Here is a 21,311-nt window from a genome sequence, read left to right on the forward strand (position 1 = left end):
GAATTACTGATTGCCTTGCACACTCAAATGTCGAGGCGGTTCTGTGTGAATGAGTGTGAGGGTGTGCACTCTGGAAGATGAGGGGAATCATGGGGGATGTTGGCAGCACAGAAATGCGTGAGGTAAAATCTTGCCAGAAATCGGTTAGTGGAACTGGATTTTTTTCAGGTGGAAGGACTGAGTTTTGAGCTCATGTTTTTTTTGTTTGTTTGTTTGTTTTGTTTTTGTTTTTTTAATTCTTTCCTGTTTATTTTTGTATTTGTTTTTATCATTTCCCATCCCAACGCCTTCATTTTATTTCCCAAATAAAATGTGAGGGCAAGGATCTCTGCAAATCTAAAATATACTATTTCACACTATGCCTTAGAAAAGGAAGATGGAGAAGATGTTCCAAAATTGTTTCTAGTTCGGCAAATGAAGCCCCTGTTAGGTTCCAGCATTACTGTTAATTTGGTCCATTGATTCTCATGTTATTCTAAACGTTGCAGGAGGTGATAGGCTGAAGACAGGTGTGCACACAGGTTGTATCATTACCTGTGGACCCATCACTGCAAAGAAACTGCTCTGAACAATCATTGTGAAGTATTCCTTCTTTTTCTCTCAGCTATTTACTTTTGTTTAATTATAAACATACTGCAGAGAAAAGCATATGAGAAAAGGAAGAAGTTTACGCAATCTTAGCTTCCAGCTCAAACACAATGACTGTTTTGACATGGTTCATTCTCTTCTAATTATTCTTGTATTTTTCTTCCTTATGGAGTCAAGAACATGTCATATGTGAATTGTGTTAAACTCTTTTCTCAGTCAGTATTACTTATGTTACTAGACTTTTTATAAATATGACTTTTTTTGGCTGGATGACATTTCATCTTCTGAGTTGGGTTATAGCAAATGTTTAATTTAATGCTAAAGTAACGCTACTGTAAATAATGATTCAGTTAAATCATTGTGTTTAAGGACTTCCCTCATTTGAGATTTTTTTTCTTAATACAAATTCCAGCTGGAAAAACAGAGTAAAGTCTTGAAAAGCAACAGATATAGTTAAAGATCTTCTTTACAATAAATCCTATTTAAAAAAATCACCCAGGTATTTATAGCTTTAGCTCCAAGAATAGAAAGGAAAATATTATAATACTAAAAATTACATTTAACCAGAATTTTTATACCTAGTAGTTAGAATAGGCAGTAAATCACACAGATAGAAATTAGGCTGTGTGAGGACTCATCACTTTATTCTTGTAAATAATCTCAGCCAACCTGCTAGCCTAAATCCAGTCTCTGGTCACTAGTTTCATAGTGCAATTGACTGAATATTTAATGAAGCTCGTGGTATAAGGATCTCTTCTACTACCATGGTTAGATATATCCCAGAAAACTTCTGAGATTTTGGGGGGCTTTATATTTATTGACTCTAACCCTCAGAATCATATATAAGAGTATATTGGGTTTTGACCCCATGATTGTAGCCTGGGAACATAATGGACAAGACCTTCTCTACTGTTTCTCTCCTTAAGGCTTTACTCTGGATTAGCATCTACTGTCCCCCTAAGGTTTTAAGTCTCCAATGTTTCCAGTAGAGGAGAACTAACACTGTGTTAGTTAACACAGAGAACTTAAATCATAGCCATTTAGATAAGTAATAGGTAAGTGCTGCCTTAAACCAAGGTTTTCTTGATAAGCTGATGCTATATCTGGATGTATTTGTGAAGACTTAGGCACATCACTTGTGTATTCAAATTCAGTACTGTCATTTTTATAAATTCCTTCCTGACAAAACCATTTTTTTTTTTTTTTTGTTCGTTTGTTTGGGGTTCCAACATTTCGATTGTCTGAGGTAGCTTTGAATCTTTAAAAACGCTGTGTACCAAGGCTGGTTGGCTCACAATATTAAATACACACTCATTAAACATTTGGCAATTTTATTCAAGATGGAAGCTGATTGCAGGTCATCACAGTTATGAATATGCTAAAACAAAAAGAATAAACCCCAGGAATCATGAAATTCAACATAATAGGAATGTAACCTAAAAGAATACATTTTTTCCCCTCAAACAAAAGAACCATGGCTCATCTCTTTGAATAGTTTCCATTAAAGCTCCTCTTTAATGATATCTGATAATAGGTTAAAATGTCACAGATTAGATCAAAGTGAAGGAAGACGATGGGGAGAAAAAGTTTGTTCTTTTAGAGACTAAAACAAAACCCATAAAAAAGATCGGTTTGTTAAAATAATAAGTTGAAGGGGCGCCTGGGTGGCTCAGTCGTTAAGCGTCTGCCTTCGGCTCAGGTCATGATCCCAGGGTCCTGGGATAGAGCCCCACATCGGGCTCCCTGCTCCACGCGAAGCCTGCTTCTCCCTCTCCCACTCCCCCTGCTTGTGTTCCCTCTCTTGCTGTGTCTCTCTCTGTCAAATGAATAAATAAAATCTTTAAAAAAAAATAAGTTGAAAATGAAAGATTAATTTTTTAGACTATTTGCCTAATGAATTAAGAAAGAAAAACACATGGAAATGAAATGGTAGAATCATCCATCATTAGTGAGACTCTCCAGTTCTTTAAGGAAGAGATGACCAGTCTTCTTGCTCCTACCCTTGGTGAAAGTCCCATGGGAAACAAAAGCTCACATTTCTGGAATCTTGGGCCAAATCTCCTGTTAGAGTGAACATTGGCACTGAAAGCTATGGAATCAACTCTTTGGGGGGAATCTAAAGACCAATCTTCAGCATGGGATAGCTCTAATTGAGGATTGGTCAATAAATGAGTTATACGACTTGAGAGAAATCTATGTTATGTCATATAGAATTATTATTTTATAGAACTACCATTGAGTCGCTCCATTAAAAATGATCATCCCCTTCAATGAGGGAACACTTTGTATTATAAAGAATGTAAGATAAATCACATAGGACAAAATATCCTTTCTCAGTTTCCCCCAATTTCATCCTTTGCCAGTTCTCATTTGAAAATATGCTTTCTATTTAAAATGGGTAATCAGGGGCGCCTGGGTGGCTCAGATGGTTAAGCGTCTGCCTTCAGCTCAGGTCATGATTCCAGGGTCCTGGGATCGAGCCCCACATCGGGCTCCTGACTCAGCGGGGAGCCTGCTTCTCCCTCTCCCTCTGCCTCCCCGCCCACTCATGCTCTCTCTCTCTCTCTGTATCTCTGTGTCTCAAATGAATAAATAAAATCTTTAAAAAAAACCCCAACATTTAAAATGGGTAATCAGATGAAGTTTAGTAGTTAAGCCATCATTTTGTTTCCCTGGCAAATAAATTAGTTCTGGAAATGCATTAAATCCTATCTTATTTCACGCAAAATTTCTATAGAACCACAATTCGGTGTGAGTGATAGGGAGACCTCATAGCATCCAGAGAAGTGTGTGGCATACCAGCTAGCAATCTGAAGTGGATCCAGACCATGTCGCCCTGGAAGTGTCACAAATATGCTCCATCATAAAGCTTCTAGTATCATATATATATTACAAGCATCTGCTGTAATTATGTACGTACTTAAAGCGACCAGCTGCTCTTAAGTCTGGGTGGGAGGAAGAGGGGATTAATATTAAATAATATTGACAACTAATACTCTCATTGGATTTGTTATTATTCCAGATGCAATCTTAAAGCATGGTCTAATTTTTTTTCTCATTCATTTAGCTTTTCCTCAGATATTTATTATAGGGGAGTTCTATTGTCAAGGTCTCCACTGGAAAAACAGAACTATTATGCTACTCTACCTTCTAACATCAAAGCAGGAGTTTTGCTTCATTAGTTAAAGGAAGGGGTGGGATGAGGGTGAACAAAAATAGAAAGAGGATCAGAAGGGGAATTAATATTCGCTGAGTGCACACCGTGTTTTAGAAACTTCAGAAACTGTATGCATTGTTATATAATCGTCACCGCAACATTCACACCTCTGCATCGTCACTCTTTTAGAGAATGGGACACAGATACTCCAAAAGATGGGGTCATCTGCCAGGGAGCAGAGCTCCAGTGAATCAGGTAGGATCCACTCATGTCTCCCCGACTTCAACATAGTACCTACTAAGAAGAAGTTACTGTGCTACTGCTTGAATTTCTAGGAAATATTAAGCAAAACACATACTTTTTTTTTTTTTTTTTTGCTAATGAGATAACCAAGACTGGAGTTTATCTTACTAACTGGATTTGAGATGACGTGTGACATAACAAATACTGACTGCCTTTCTATACTCCAAAACTTTCTTCCATTGTGATTATCTTGAGCCCATAAACTTGTGTCCTCTGGCATCCTCTATAACATAATTATATCTCTCCTGAAAATATTTCTAAGGTAGTGTGCACCTAAATAAAGACCTGATGGGGTTTCTCAAAAGCTGGAGAATTTGTCCTCATAGAAACTATCTTCTCTGGTCTCCCCATAATGACCTGCAGAGTTTCATATATGAGAGGTTAATACAAATGATAAGAAAGGATTGAAATGTATTTTTTTTATCATTCAGGTTTTCGTGTTGGCGAACTTCAATCTAAACACAATTTTCATGATTTTTCAAGGGAAAAGTAGGAAGAAAAAAAAAACAGATGATGGATTTATTTATTGCTTTTCCTTTTAAATCATTATTTGCACCAGGATTATCTTTTCTTTTGAAAAGAAACATTTGAGGGTGCATCTCTGGTTTTGAAAGAATTCAACGATAGGCTGGGAAAAAAAACAACAAAAAAACTAAGAACCCCGAAGATAGAAACATTGCCGTTCATCTAGAGGACTGCATCTGCAGGATTCCAGAGCTCCCTGGACAACGCCCCCACGGGAGACCACCTGTAAGAGTAGGAGACCTTCTGCCTCCCGGGGCTCTTTTGCCTCCACGCTTTACATTCAAATAGCCAGCATGCGTTCCGAGCCATGCTAAATCTGGTGATGGTTCTTCTGAAGTGTACACCTGTCCATTAGGAATGGCAACGAAACTCCCAACTCATTTTACATAGGCTACTGCACAGCAGTGGATGTTAACGACTTTGGAGTGTTTTGTCTTTGACGATAAGCCGAAATCTTGACTATGCAATTGACTGCAACTACATAAATTGCTATTTGGAATGAATCTTAATATATACACTTGTGTATATGAATACAGCTAGCTGCACTTTCCCATACGATCATGGTTGTTAACATTCTACCCATTTTAAGTGAGCAAATTTGAATAAAATGGCTGCGTAATACATTCTGTGTTAACATCAGCTATTTAAAGAGCCCAAGGATTAAAAGTTAATTCCATCCTTTTAATTCAAGGGACATATAAATGGCATTATGGGTAGAGCCAACCCCTCTTTTATCAGTCCTTTCATGCTGCCTCCTCACTAATTCTTGGTTGTTCAAATGCTACCTACGTAATAAAAGCCTTGAGTTAATTTACTAAGATTTTACACCAGTGCAAATGGAAGAAAGGAAAGTGCTAAACAAGGCAATTAGCACTCTGTTTAGTGCACTCCCAAAATAAATGTAGGCAATTTACAATTTGGCAAATGGCACTCTATCCAGATCCAACTCATTTATGCCTAAGGGGGTGGTACAGTTCATTAGGGGGAAAAAGTGTTTATATATATTATGCTATTGAGGCCCAACCCATTTTGTACTCCAGCAACAGATGCGACTCCTCCTGAGGTTTATTAGTGTTTCTTGCAGAAAAATGCCAAACTATTATGCTTTCAAATAAATGGTCCAAAAAGAATGCCTTTTACTGTTGAGTATTAGTAGCTAGCTTTACAAGATGGGGTTGTATAAGTGTGTGTTAGGGATGGTTTGCAAAACTTATAGTCATGGGTTGGAGCCTCTTTTGTGGCTCTCGAAGCGTGCATTTCCACTCGGATTCCAGTTGCTGAGATCCGCTGGAATTGTTCATTTGAAGTACTACAGACTGTTTCTTAATTGACAGGAAGGTTGCTCCAAGCCTTTCATGTTTATTCTTGTAAGCCTCTTATTAGTGCAAAAATAATAGATGTTGTTAATGCAGAATCACAACCAACATTAATATTTAAGATGCTGGAACGATAAAGGTTAAACATGTGTTTATATTGCTTTTGAACAAAGAGCTTTACAAAATAGTTCAGAAACATAACGATGGGCCAAACTTGGAATCCTTGTGCCCCAAGTCTGAGTTTCTCATTCTCTGGGTTTTACTCTTTATTTGAGGAACATGAAATTCTTGTACTTCACTTTCGCTAAGTACTGTCATCTGGAATTTGGATTCCTGCTAAAAAGAAAATATGAAAAATTAATATCCGAGCAAGGAAGTCACGGTAAAATCCACCAGCCTCCCCTGAATTTTTGTTTATTTCTGAGTCTATATAGTGCTGCTTGGTTAAAAAAAAAAAAAAAAAAAAAGGAAGAAGAAAAAGAGAGAGAGAAGGCAAGGTAAAAGCATTCTTTTGTGCCCTCTAGCTGTTGGAAGCACAAATGGAAAATAAAATTCTCTGATGATTAAATTCACCTCATCTGGATTGGGGGGGAGCCCCATTATCCATAGGAGCTAAAGTTTTTCTTTATATAAATATACCCAAATAAATAAAAGTTTACCTTCTTGAATTAATTGCGCTTTTAATATCACTAGACAAAGCAGAGCAATAATTCAGGAGGGACTCTGGGAAAATTAAACTGGTCTATCCCTTCTCTCAGGCAGCTGATGAATATGACATACACATTACGGACTATACGTTGCTTTGAGTATTGGTCACTGATTTTAATTCTATTGCTAAAGGAAGCTGAGCAATGATTACACTCCAAAGTGACTTTGGTTTGTTTGTTTTAGGAATAGTGCAACGGCTTGGAGAATTAATGACAAAGCTAGGATGTCCACGCATGTTTATGAACGTGAACGGGGTGTGTACTTCATTTATACGGACTCTGCCACTTTAAGTGCTTTTTTTTTTTTTTTTTTGCATGAGAATGCTATCAAAATCAGTCTTTAATAAAATATTGAATTTGTGGATGGAATCCCTGATAGCAGTTTGGGTCGCAACACTTTAACTCTGGGCTACATTTCAGATATAAAAGTCAGCACCCCATGGGGCTCTCTTGCCACTGAAGAACGTTTTCTGAAGGTGGCCTCAATGGCAATATTTGTGGGATGATTCTACAAAGGAAAGACCCGAATGCCCAATTTACTGTGCGGTTCATTCACGGGGAGGCAAAGTCTTACAGCCTGGCACATGCATGTGGCCTGGGATTGTGAAAAAGTAAAAAGATAAATAGTTGGAAATTTGCAGAATTATTAAAGAAAAAAAGAAAAAAAAAAAAAAAACAACTCTCCAGTTTTCCTAAGAAAATGGTTTCCTAGGTACCCTGCAGTTTTCAGTGCGTTTTGTAGAGTGTGTGAGTGTGGGGAGGGGGTGGACGGGGTGGGAGAGAGTTGAGCTGTTTAATGATTCAAGGAAATAGACAAGAACACTCTTCCCCCCCCCCCCCCGAAGTGAATGCACAGCTCAGAGGACTTAGCTGACGAGTCTCAGAGCCATCCCAGTAATTCCCGATACAGTGGAGAGTTCACCAGAAAGGGCTCGGTCTCAACAGATGTTCTAAGTGGCGCCTCCTGAGTCGCTCTTGTGTGGTGGAGAAATACAGAAATCAAGCTAAATCAAATTAGTCAGCAGAGTAAGAAAATAAAGGTCAGGTCCACCAGCATCTGAGTAAACAGCCTATGCCAATATGACCATCTTCAGTCAGGAACTAATTAAGGGCTGATTGTCCTTCTCGGCGAAACTTCAAAAATGCATGGTGCTGAATTATTAAAAACAACACACACAAATAATACAACCCCCTCCCCCCCAACCACACACACACACACACACACACACACGCTCTGCAGTGTGCCAGATGAAAAGATAGGGAGCCATAATATCCCACGGAATTGTGTCTCTTGGATAGACATATTCCCTAAATCCCCAGCACTCTTTGTTTTGATTACAATTTTTCTTCCTTCAGAAGGGAGCAGAAAGTATGCTCGCAGACTGTCTTGTGTTACGGCTCCTTTACCTTTGTCTGCCTATCTCAGCTGGTATTTAATTGGTCAGCAATAGGAGGGAAGTCTCCTTTGAGGTAATGAATATTGACTGTTTATGTTGAAATGTCACTGTGAAAAGAATGCCCATCACCAAAAAGAGAGAACCCAGTGTGAGAGTCTCTACACAAAAGGGACACCACTGGAACGAAGCCATTGAAAAGCAAAGCAGCTGAAATTCAAAGAACAGATGAAACAGAAATGGCCTACATGTGTGGGAATTTGAAGCTAGTCGTTGACAGGTGAAAAAGTCATTATTTTACCTGTTATAACCAAATGTAATTGTGTATTTTTCCAAAAATGACACCGAGGCCATGACTCGTAGAAGTGTTTTAATTGAGAAACCGTCCTCATCTTTTATGAATCATTTTCGTTCCACAAAGGTAATGGGGCAAACCTAACAGTTAATAATTACACAGATTCTAAGTAGCAGGGAAAAAAAAAAAAAAAAAAAAGGCCGAAGAGAGGGAGCGATTTTGCAGGGGTAGCGCTCTCTGGAAATGGTTGGGTCCTGCCTTTTCGAACGAACCTGCTGGATCTGAAAAGTTTGGATGGTCGTCCTTACAGATATTAAGTAAAAAAGAGAGGGAGAGTGGTAACATAGGCCAGGAAGAGTCTGCTAATTCATTCCGATGGGTGGAAAACAGGACCATTGAATAATTGGGGACTTCTGGCATGTCTGTAATTCCCAGGGTGACCTGACTTTCAGCCTGGCCGAGCACTGGTACATTGCCGTTGGGTTTTGCTGGGAGGTTTGGCTTTCTTCAGCCACAGCGGATTTTATGGGACTGCGTGAACCGAATTTTCCATTCTTATGTTTCCCCCACATGGTGACTGGCCGGATGAGTAATATCAGAAAAAGACAGCAAACAGAGAATGTCTAAGTGATGGAAATGCGTAGGAAGTTTGAACGTTGCCAAATGTTTAAAAGCTGGGGCTCCTCTCAACCCCCTTTGCGCTTCATGACCATTTTGCAAATTAAAGATAGCCACCAGTATTCTATTTCTTGCCTTTTTATTGTGTAAAAGGAGGGAAAAGAAACAAAGAGATAACTATATAACTATTGAGTCACACTCATGGGAAAAAGAAAAAGGCTGAAGGACCCAGATAAACAGAAAACTGGAGTTTCTGGTCCCCATGAATAGGCACTTGTATTTACAGTGTGGCTTTACTGTTCACATATTTAAAGTTCACATATTTGAACTTTATCATAATTGGGACCCCATCATCACAAATTTCTGAGGCAAGAGCTCATTACCTTTCTCTTTGGATCGCTCCCAAATGCAGAAAGGGTTCTCTGTTTTTATTGTCCGGCCATCCAATTATGTTTTTTTAAAAGCCCCATAAATAAAAGATGACATCTGAGTCCCACCCGGTGTCATGCTTGAACCCTAACCCGTGACACTCACCTAACTCGAACTAACAAGATGCGCGCCCCACGAAGAGCGATACTTCTTCATTAGCAAGATCCATTTCACCTTTAAAAACCCTTGGCTTCCCGTTTGCATTAAGCGAGATTGAGACGTCTTAGGTCTCTCACTGGCATTTAGGAAGCCTCCAAGACAAAAAAGGAAGTCATTACATCTCCCGCTCACCTGCAAAAAAGTTGTCATTAAAAGAGGAAGCAAAATGAAACCCTGTCAACTTGTTAGGGCCCAAAAAGTAATTCTGCCATCAAATATGGAGTGGTGGGGGGATGATACAGAATCCTATTATTACTGACACGGAAGAGCCTAGCGGTGTCAAAGGTGTCCGGTGCCAGAAAAGTTCAGGTGTTGCTAAATTCATTAATGTGTCAGTTTGAAAAGATGTGATGTCATTCCTGTTGTCTGTAGGGATGAAAACTGGAATCTCCTTGCTCCTATCAACACACTATCATCTTAATTCCGTTCGCTCTGCGCCTGATTTGCCATCTGTAAGGGGTTAAGGGCCATGGGCAATGACTCTTTAAAAGGCTACTAATATTTGACATATATCATTTTAATCTGTCCTCCCACCACCACTCCCTTCCACCAAAAAAAAAAAAAAAAAAAGAAAAGAAAAAAAAACGTTAAGTCAATACTTCTTGTTTGTTATAGTTTGCTTGCCAGATTTTTGCTAATGAGGGGAGTAGAGAGTCAGTGAATCTCTTCTGCTCTTTTATTTATTTTTAGTCTTAAATATAAATACACTTACTTTCCTTTGGAAGAATACATACCTCCAGATAACCAGGATACATTTTGGTAGGAATTTGGTATTTAAATCTCCAGACGTTAGAGACGTTCTCTCTTTCTTCATTTATGAATACTTTCTTCAAATTTTATTTCAATAGGTTATTTTGAAGATGTGAGGGGATGTCATAGAGGGTGCCTTGATGAGCAGAATGTAAATGAATGTTGTGCATTTGATGTGATAAAAATATTTATTTGGCAACTTGTACCAGAAAGGATTCAGGGGGTTATAGTATGGAAAGCAAAATATAGAATAAATCCTTATGTTGAGTAAAACACACCATATTTAATATTGATATATTATCAGAAGAGGTAACACTTATTTTTCTAAAGATATGAGTTATAGATGATGGTTTTAAAGAAAGACCACATTGTCATAATCTAATTTTTTAAATTTGAAATATCATGCCAAATAATCAAATTTCAACGAACTATAGGGATTACTTCAAAAAAGTGAAATCACCAATTTTCATACCTTGGTTCAAAGCAATACTTACCTGCTTAATTTGCTTTTCAAAAGATGAGGTAGAATTTTTTGCGATTTTCTTCTAGAAAACTTCAGTAATTAAATGATAATGGGAAAGTGACAAATGCTCTTCCTAGCTACGATCACAGTTTCATTTCTATTAAAATAACTGGAGTGTCATTCCAGTGTGGGTTCTTCTATTCATTACTATTCATTTTATTTGTAGAGAGGTAGAACTTAAAAACATGCTGTCTTGTTACTCTCCTACTTTTGACACTAATAAACAACATAACATTATTTCATGCCTGGGAAAAGGAGGTGGTCATTCTTTAACTAAGTTTGTGGGTCTCCATCGCTGGCAAATGTGGAACCTGGTTGATGTACTTCGTGCAAGTTCGGATTATATGCCTGAACTTCCCCCATCAACCTCCACTACTCTGTCCTACCATCAACCTCTTTTGCAGAAAACAGAAACTTTCTTAAAGCACAGAGAATAATCCTTCTGCAAACAAGAATTTTGTCGGTGCCCACTAAACCCCGCTTTTCCTTTTCCTCAACGGATTCAATTAAAAATCTGATTATTTTCCCAAGGCTGTCAAGCTCGCTTTAAAAGGGCACTTTCCTAGTTCTGAAATACAAAAACTTTTATTTTGAAGCAACCTTGCAGTTAGGCAGTTTGAGTGTTCAAAACAACCACAAATAACAATTGTAAGATGCATCTGTCTGTACGGCTGCATAATGATTTTCTAACAAATCAAAGACCTGGTTATTTTTTTACTGCAGCCCTAGACCACGATGTGATTTTCAGGCCCCGATTTCCAAATTCCATCCTGAATGTTCATGCACACACTGATAGGCTGTGTATAGACTTTGTATGCAGGAGACAAAAATCCAGCCACGGATAAGTCCGGCGTGCTGCTGTTGTGAGAACGCGGGTTAGCAGGGCTCGCCTTCATTGATATATGGAGCACTTAACCTAGTGAGTAGCACAGAGGTGGTGGGAAGGCTCCCCCAGGATGAGTTTTTCAAGTTGATCCTGGTGGTTGTATTGTTGGTCCCTCTGGGTAGTAGGCAGGGGGCACACACTCAGGACTTTCACTTGTAGGAAGAAAGAAAATCAATCTTCGTGCCCCAAAGATGGAGCCGCTGATGCAGAAAGTCACTGAGCCATTGGAGTCTTGTAAGGAAGACTCTCAGGAAATGGCTCCAGGCTTCAAGCGAGATGCTGCACTCCATCAGGGCTGTCCGGAGACGCAGGGGGGCTCAGATAGAAATAGCCAGGGTGGGGATTGGCACTGGCCCCGAGTTGGTATGCTTTTTTGATCAGAAAGAGGAAAAAAGTAGCTGAAATTGGGGACGGATCTGTATATTGGAAAAAATAAATATAACTGAAATGCTTTGTTCTCTATTCACTAGAGTGTGGCCTGTACCCTACTCAGGAAAAATCGTGCTCAGATTACCATCAATCCTTTTCTAGAAGGGCTCTTGTAGCTCGTTTGATATGTATCAAAGTTTGCATATAGCGCTTTTTGTCTAAATGTATTATTTGATATTAGCGATTACTTACAGGGATGTAACACCCCTCTCCTGGAAGATTGCCAAAGCAGTCTGCAGCTGAAATCATTTTCAAAAGTATTCCAGATTATATACAGTAATATAATCAGTGACTGGATTGTTGTTACTACTTGAGAAGGCAATGCATTTATTGAAAAGAGCCATTTTAATGAAGTGATCGGTTTTTTAAGACCAAGAATAAAGGGTGCGAGAGCTGTTCACGGTAGTATTCAGTGTAAACACTGGCTTTGTTGCCGAATTGTCTTGCCCTTTGAAAGGCCAACCACTGTTTTGGGTGCACCCATCTGTGACGCAGGAAGGTCAAGGTTTGCAAGACCCAGGTGAGGGCACCTGGCTGCACGGTCTCCTAGATTTTGAGACTTAAGCTTTATTTTTAGTTCCTACAAAACCACCCACGATTATACAATTTCACGGGCTCCCCCTCTTCAGAGTAACAGAAAAGGAAATTGTTTGTGCTGTCATGAATAACAACAGTGATGTTCCCTTTGATTTTTTGCTATGCTTAGAATTTCCAAAATTCTTTTCCTTACCCAGTTGCTTTGCATTACGAAGGGCAGGTAATCAAAAAATTAATGCTGTTTTCATACGCTTTTCAATACCTTTAAACAGTTTCTACAGTCCTAATGAAGAAGGTGCAAGGAAAACTTATCTTTAATGGTGCGAGGAGAACATTCTTTTTGGTTCTTAAACAGGGCAAGTGAATTTGTGGTGGCAGCTTTGAATTCCACTTTTCTCTCACTGCTGCAATGTTCCCAGAAAAGGGCCCAGGAAGAGAGCCCTGGAGATGCTGATTTTTTTTCACAGTAGAAAAACCTGAACTTTTGGGAGCACGAAAGCAGCGAAGCAGGTAATATTTGATATGGACAGGGCATTCTCTGATTTGAGCCCCCCTCTCCTTCTTTTTTTTTTTTTTTTTAAAAGATTTTTATTTATTCATTTGACAGAGAGAGAGTCAGCGAAAGAGGGAACACAAGCAGGGGGAGTGGGAGAGGGAGAAGCAGGCTTCCCGCGGAGCAGGGAGCCCGATGCGGGGCTCGATCCCAGGATCCTGGGATCATGACCTGAGCTGAAGGCAGATGCTTAACGACTGAGCCACCCAGGCGCCCCCCCCCTCTCCTTCTAAACGTCATCTTCAGACTTGTCCCCAGCAAAACCCAGCAGGAAATGGTTCCCCAAAAACCTATGAAGTGGAGCCAGGGCTCCCCCCAAGACAGATTTTTCCAGAAATCTTCATGCCCTCTTAGTGTGGGCTCATGGGATCGAATGCAAATTCTACTTACTCCAAATTCTACTGTTAAAAACCCTGACAGTAGCTACATTTCCATTCTTATTTCATGAGTAAGAGTGGCCAGTTTCTTGGTTTGTTTCTTCTTATAAACCACAGCCACATGGCAGAATATATTAGGTCAGAAAGAGGGTATTCTGGTAGAAGAGTAGCGGAAACCCACAGTATATCAAGCTCGCCTGATGCTAAAGGATGGAGAAGATAGAGCATGCGCTTCAAGTGGTGCTCATTTATTGCCTGTGCTAAGCTGTGCTTCTGACATTGGCTTTGAGGAGGAAATTATGACATTTAAAAGAATCTCCCAAGCTTTATAAAAAGCATGCGAATATCTATAAATATTGATCCAAAATGAGTGCAATGAATAATTTATAGTGAATATACTTTCTTTGTCTTTCTGTTTTTAAAGCAGCTTGGGTTTTTCTTTCTCTAAAAAATTATGGTTAGACAAGCATATTTTTTCCTCTATCATTTTAGAGCCATTTCTTATTTTTAGGAAAAAAAAGTGTTTTATTTTCAAAGGATGTTTGAAGTTGGGGGAAAAATCCCAACAATACACACATCACCAAAATAGAAACATATTGTAGATGTTCTAGTGTCAGAGAAAAATATAACTTGAGATTTGAAAAAAAAATTTATATAATTTGTTGTCATAATTTTGTTGTCTTTGGTTCATATTCTCAGTTTGCAGAAGGATTTAAGCATCTCTTATGTTTACTTGAATAAAAATAGGGATTTCATTTGTTGGAACTAATGATTCCAACCCAAAATATTCTCTTGTGTAACGAGAGCAAAATAAACAGGTGCGCTCAGCATCATTCACAGTATTCCTGACAAGGGGGCAGCCCATTTGGAAGATGCACTAAATATTCTAAAACCTCACCAGGAGTTGGGCTTTAATTGATCACGATTTTGGGTCTTTTTTGGAACGTCTATCAATATTTTCACAAGGGGTCAAAGTGCCTTTCACGTTCTTCCTGTCTGCCTATACCCTTAGATACAGATTCAAAGAAATTAATGCTCCACAATCTTCTTGGAGAAGCCATTGGTTGTTAGTTCATTAGGCTTTTAGGATGGCTTTATCCACTTAGCTAAAAGGGCCTTATTTTTTGTTTCCTCCCTGTTGAGCTTGCTATCTCAGATGTGTTGATTTTTGTTGTTGTTATTGTCTTCAATTTTTGTTAGTTTTTCATATGACTCGTGATGGAAAGAGAGACAAGAAAGGAAGAATGTATTGAGTGGGGTAGTTGTCTCTTTTGGAAGACTTTGATGATTGTGGGTTTTTCCACAACATCCCAGAACTTTTAGTTCATTTAGCCCCTTGGACTCACGGGATGCATTGTATGCAACAGTGACTTGTGAACGATTGTTCTAAAACGCGTTGAATTCACGTGTCTCCTAAAATCTAGCAACCGTGCACGACTATTTTCCTGAAGTCCTCTTGTAAGTCTTTAGGCAAACTTATTTTTTTTTTCCAAAGGGTGGAGGGGAAAGGAAATCAGAAAATTCTGTTGAATTGCACAGACTACAGAACTGAAGTGCTCTATGGGCTCTTCCTGAAATAAAACAGGGATTCTGTTTAGGTTCTTCCAAATGTAGGCTTTGGGCTCCCCCTCTGTTCCCTAGAGGCAGCTTGGTGCTGTACCACAGTGAGTTAGGGTTTGGAAGTCAGAGCAGAAAAGGGTTCCAATTCAGGCTCTGTTCTGGTTGGCTGTGAACCTAGGCAAGTAACTTAACCTCCTCCATACTGTTTGTTCACTTGAGCAAGAATAACACACAATAGTAATAATAATGCCTCATAAAGTTGTTCTGAAGATCAAATGAGAGTGTGTATTTGACCTGGTATGGAAAAGCCTCAATAAAGGCCTTTCTCTTTCCGCCCTGGTCTGTAGTAGGTAGCTTCCTAAAATTTGCCTAGTATTTCCCCTTGATATATTGTGGGAAGAGATAGCTTTCTGAGATATCTGAACTGAGGTATTCTGAGACTCTGCAGCTTCCCTGCTAAAAATCTCTCCGATTTCTAGTTACTCGGCATAGGTCTAAACTCCTTAACTGATGTTCCAAGTGCCTACCACATGCCCCAGTCTTCCTGTCCTGGGCTGTCTGTCCCATGCGTACCTGGTGTTCCAGGCCAATCAATGCTGTTCCTTCCACACCCCAGTCTGGTTTTCCTGCTTCAGCTCCTTTGTGAATTTCCCTAATCAGGATTAATTTCTCTTTCCTCTTTGCTCCCATAGCATTTTGTGCCTTAACATTCTGCCCTGGCTCTCCCACCCACTGTATTGTGAATACCTTAGGTCAAGGGTAGAGTCTTAGTCCCTTGTACAGAGCCGCTCAGCATCCAGAGCATACGTCATCACCTTCACCCTGTGACTACTCAAATATACCTCTAGGTAGAGCGACTATACAATTTATCATCTAACCTGGGACATTCGTCCAAGAAAAATGCTAGACTTGTTGAATGCTGGGACCACGGGCAAACCAGGTGGCCCATAACTCAGAGGTGGGATTAAGAACAACAAATTAATGTTGCCACTCTGTATTCCGGCGGGTTTGAGGAGACAGAGGATTCACCATTGAACAAATCAGCCTACAGATTACTCACTGACTATGCCAAGAGTCACTCATTTCTTGCTTTTGGTTCTGCCTCTTTTTAAGATGCTCTGCTGCTAGGACCACAACCTGGCTCTAGGTCTGTAGATGGTGAGTGATTTCCCTTATTTTTCTCAGTCCCACAGTCGTGCCAGGAGCATGCTGATAAAGACCTGCTTCCCCACAGTGGGTGGGACTTAAATCTGTGTTTGAGGAATGGAGGAACCACTTTAAACTTCTGAAAAGTTGCGTCAGTTAGCATGGGTATGTTCAGAGCTGGTTTAAATCTAAGCATATCCCCTGTAGATCATCTGTTGGAGGGGGTGACTTGGAAAAGCATTTGGTGACATATTTGATAAATGATTGGGTTTTAGAAATGATTAAAGCTCAATACAATATATTTAGCAGGGATCACTCTCCCCAGAATACTTCAATTTATGACGTAAGAGACCACTGAAGGGGAAGCTTCCATCTTCCCTGTAATAAAGTTCGTGGCAGTATGGGGTAAACTGTCTTTGTCCTTGTTATTTAAGTTTTGGCAGTAAATTTGGAGTTGCCTACTTGAAGGGGTGATGGGTCTGGTAAGCAAAATTATGCTTGAGATCCACGCATTAGGCTTTCTTAAAATCTGTAAAATTACCTATGTTAATCTTGCTCTTACTTAGAAATTCCCTAACGTTCTCTGTTAATTCCGTTATCTTCAGTGGATTGATTGTTTCTAAGTGTTGTGGAGGGGGACAGATCTTACACGAAGACTCTCTGTCACTTGGATACACTTGTGTCGGGATGAAAATGTGACAATGGAAGTATGCTAGTCGCACCATATTTATATAATGTCCACATCTGTGCATGGGTGTATTGTTTGCATGGCAACTTTGGACATCAAACAACAGTCTCGTTTTTTCCTAGCTGTCCGCTTGAACAGAGGCAAGCCTAAAGGACATAAATGCCACGTCCCTCAGACAATTGTGTGAATAATTCTCCCTGGGTCCTCTCCTTCTGGGTTTTGGCCTTGGCTCCCGGTGTTCACAGCATTAAGAGGGTTAAAGGTTCTGGCATGGTGAATTTATTGTTGACATCTCACAGTCCTTAAAGGCAGGATCACTAATGGGTGACCTTGGGGTTCGACCGTTCCAGACCCGGGAAGATCAAGTCTCACCCCCCCCTCCTGCAAGTGCGGTGACCCCTCTATTCTCACTCTCCCTGGCCTAACCTTTAACTCACTGATCTTTGACCAAAATATTAAGCAAACACCTGCTTGGGTCTGTGGTCAAAGACTGTGGACTTGAAGATCTCCCATAATTTCATGTGAATAAGCTGTGGTAATAATAATGAAATGTAGAGCGGACCTGTGGACAGACTTACAGTAAGTAATTATATTGTTACTGACCACATACAACACAGATTCTGTAACAACCCGTGTGTATGCTGAATCAATGTTAATCAAGTTGACCAGAGTATTAATGAATTGTCAGTGGATACACTAAGGCTTCTGCTATTTGCATTCACACTGACAATAGAGCAACAATATTTATTCCCTATTACTGAAAGAGACGAAGCCTAAAATTAATTTTAGAATACCTGAGATTTACCATTGACAGTAATGCAAAATGCATTAATGTTTAACAGAGGTACCAGGAATCATTTAAATGATTAGATGGGAAAATATTTGGTGACGTCAGCCGAGTTGAATTTTGTGCTTTGAGGGAAGGAGGAAGGAATTTTACATTGAAAAAGACTCTGAATAAAGAACAAAAGAAGCAGAGCACTTTGTGTTGCCCTAAATCGTTCCACTGATATTTTATAGAAGCAGGTTCACTTGAGAGGATGAGATGTCTTAAAATTTGAAATCGTAACAACAAAAATTTCTACAAAAGTCTAAGACTTTCTGTCACTGTGCAGAGTGAAATGTAACTAAAAAGAAAAAAAAAAACGTACTTACTAGGCTTCATTAGTCTAGTGTAAATTGTTAAGGCTCATCATCATAAATCGAAATAGAATGAAGTAAATTAAAAAAAATAAATTAAACTAAATAGTTAAGATTTAACTATTGCTTGTCCAAATGTTTTAGAAATAAATGATAAGCTTATGACATATTACTGGTACTCCCTACTTAGAAATCTTTCACTAATTTGCAGGTCTGTTTTAGAAGGTGAACTCGTATACCTCCACTCCCAGAGAGCACCAACGTCCCGGATGATCAACCCCAGAGTGAAATTATATGATGTACAGAAGAAACTTCACACTACATCACATATTTGCACCTTTTTTCTTTATACGATAGTACCCACGACTTTGAAGGAAATAATTAATAGTACAGCAAAATCATATTACATCAAATCAGATTTTTTTCCCTCTAAATTAAAACATAGTGTTTTTTGATCAATCCATATTGAAATCAATTTTGTCCTGTTTCCCCTTTGATTCGGTCAGAGGATGTCATTGTTTTCTGATTTTAAATATGTGTCCTGAAGCAGAGCCTCTTAAAGCCTTGGATGTCATCCCCTCTCCCCTGTCCCCTGCCCCATCTTCATGGTATTATTCAGAGTGGTTCGTGTTTGCCGTTCTCACAGCCCCGTCCCCCTGCCCCCGCTCTAACTTAGACTCACTACTCCTTGACTAGACTAGGTGACTGTAGAACTATTTGCATCTTCGTTTTAGAGACAAGCAAACTGAAACGGACGTGACACAGTTACTAACTGGCAGAGTTGAGATTTAAATTCAGGCAAGCTGACCCCAGGACCTTTTCTCCTGACCTCGGCGCCAACTGCTTTACAACCCAAGTAATAAGTCCACAGAGAAGGCCACACAGCTTGGTTTCTCCCTCTGCCAGGCAATCTTATTTTATTTTATTTATTTATTTTTAAGATTTTATTTATTTATTTGAGAGAGAGAGAGTGCACATGGGGGCACAAGTAGGGGGAGGGACAGAGGCAGAGGGAGAAGCAGGTTCCTCACTGAGCGAGGAGCCCGATGCGGGGGCTTGATCCCAGGACTCTGGGATCATGACCTGAGCTGAAGGCAGACGTTTAACCGACTGAGCCACCCAGGGGCCGCTCCACCTGCCCCCAACTCTTTTTACATTGCAATAAATTCAGTTGAGCATCTGACAGCAACTCCTATAACTTCCTGAGACCGAAAATGGAGACTACCCATCTTCACTTTTCCCAAAATGTCTGGCACTCGCCTGACATTGAAAACCTATATGGATAACTACAGCAACAGAGGAAGTCAATATAAATTATAAAAATAATTTTTTCTTCCCCCACCTACATCATGTATGTCAAGTATCTTTCTTTATTATTTTGGCATCTAGGTCCACAGAAGAAATTTCATTAATGAAAAGTCTTTCCCCTAATGAAAGAAACATCATGGTGGCCTTGACCAAAAATTAAGGAGATGCAACATCTTGATCTTGATTAATTTGGACAGATCCTTTGGGCATGCATATGCGTCCTCTTCTGGCAATAATCTTGTCTCACACAACCTGGATAAAGATGTTTATATGGATCTTTTTGCTTCTGAATTACACGGCCCAAGAATGAAGTAATCTGGAAGCTGTGGGTTCTCATGCATAAAACATAAATGCCAAATAAGTTAACTTGCTTAATTAAGAAGAGAATGCACATGGGTGTGATTATACAGCACAGGAGAGAATGGTGTTCTGATAAATTTTAGGATGGCTCTGGGAAAAAAAAAAAAAAAAAAAGTTTTGCCTTACTCACTTTATTTCATAAGCTCAACCCATAGGTATTAAATTTCAAATAAAAAATATCTTTAGAAATGATATGGAAATTATTAGAGGCTTGAGCAAGGGGAGAATAGGGAGGGAAAAGTTGTTGATCTATTCATTTCCCTTTGTTATAGGCCGTCGTTAAACCATGGTTTCTGTTTCATCGTAGTGACTCATTATAAACTGATGATCTGACAAAATCAAGAGTCTGAAGAGGGACATGATGAGTTCTATGACTGAGGCTTAAAAACACTTGTACTGAAACCCTGTCTTATTTGCCTCCATGAGAAAAATCTCACAAGTAAATTACTGCATCGATATTATATACAGGTTCCTCTTTTTCCCAAAATGTGTTTATTAGTGAAATGACTTAAACCACTTTAAAAATGTTGTGAATTAAATGAAAGTGTCTGCTATAATACTGTAGTAAGAGCCTGAAATATATTTAACTAGAGCTCATCATGGTTAGACACAAATATGATTTCTTCTCTGGAAGAAAAGGATTTTAGGTATAGGCTTGTGGAGTGGAGAAAGGATATAGAGAGTCATTGCTTATTACAAGTGGCTTCAGAAGCAGAAAGGCTTCTGCGTTTTCAAACCAGAAATTGTTAAAAGGAACCAACAATTGAAAGCTTTCTTGATGGCTACTTATGCATACGCATATATAGACGTATATATGAATATCTTTTAAAGGACTGTAGCTTTGGGTTTTCAAAGAAAAATTCAGTGATATATGAATGATTTGAAAAGAGCATTCCTGAATGAAAAATGTGCATCAGTCAAAAGCATCAATAAATACGTCTTTTTCATATGCAAATGGAAATTTCTAAAGTAAAGAAGGCATTGTTTTATAAATAGTGAGATAATATTCTTGAAAAAGGTTACCAGTGATTACATAAGTTATCTCCTTCATAAAGAAATTTAGACTCACGGTTGCTCTTTTCATTAAAGCAAGCTTCGCATCCAGACTCATGCTGAAAGCCAAACTCTGAATTTTAATTAGAGATAATAAATAATTATATTACTTAGGAAACTGAAACTATTAAAGACTGCTGGTACCATACTACTGTATTTGAAGGGGTGGGTAGTGATACATAAATCACATTAAAGGCAATAAGTGGTAGGTGGAAAATTGGCAATAAGCGTGGATGAATTTTAACACTAACCAGATAAAAAAAAAAAAAAAAAGTAAATACGCATTGGGCCAGTCACTGGAATCCACAAGAGCTCAACTCCTCATTTTGAGATGATTATAACATTCTCCATTCCCCAAGTAAGGCGGTTGCTCTTTTTATTTTTGATATGGGGGGGCAGGGGGGAAAGGGCAGCGGGACCTGTAATTTATATTCCCTCCAACTAGAAAATTAAACTTTTTTTCTCTTTCTTTCTTTCTTTCTTTCTTTCTTTCTTTCTTTCTTTCTTTCT

The sequence above is a fragment of the Phoca vitulina genome, unplaced genomic scaffold (assembly GCF_004348235.1).
Source record: "Phoca vitulina isolate PV1807 unplaced genomic scaffold, GSC_HSeal_1.0 scaffold61, whole genome shotgun sequence".
NCBI classification, from domain to species: domain Eukaryota; kingdom Metazoa; phylum Chordata; class Mammalia; order Carnivora; family Phocidae; genus Phoca; species Phoca vitulina.